This window comes from Cystoisospora suis (genome assembly GCF_002600585.1).
Source record: "Cystoisospora suis strain Wien I chromosome Unknown contig_1450, whole genome shotgun sequence".
NCBI lineage: Eukaryota > Apicomplexa > Conoidasida > Eucoccidiorida > Sarcocystidae > Cystoisospora > Cystoisospora suis.
Genome location: NW_027154250.1, coordinates 13,607 through 13,916, shown reverse-complemented (window position 1 = coordinate 13,916; position 310 = coordinate 13,607). Strand labels below are relative to the sequence as shown.

The following is a 310-nucleotide window of genomic DNA, read 5'->3' as shown; positions in this document are numbered from 1 at the left end:
AGAAAGAAAGAAAGAAAAGCAAATGCAAGAGACGTTCAGAAAAACTAGAAGGTGTGCATGCAGACGTCTACCTTAGAGACGGCGGAGAAGACAGAGAGGGAACTTCATGTGTCAGGCACAGACTATGGCACATATCTATATACAGAGAGAGGTGTGCATATGTGTAGCCTTCGTATGAGGCAGATATCCGAATGTACGTGATACATATTTACGAGAAACATGTACACCATACACTCGCATACACTCACAGACATATGTATATAAGGACAGAGAGAGACACTACCAGGATGCATATACATATGTATACGTA

General features: G+C 41.6%; 1 protein-coding gene across 1 annotated transcript in view; it reads right to left on the bottom strand.

Moving 5' to 3' along the window:
- Positions 1 to 310, bottom strand: part of CSUI_003312 (uncharacterized protein) — a gene marked incomplete at its 3' end in the record, with an annotated part of 15,889 nt that overhangs the window by 4,965 nt on the left and 10,614 nt on the right. The window lies entirely within an intron of this gene.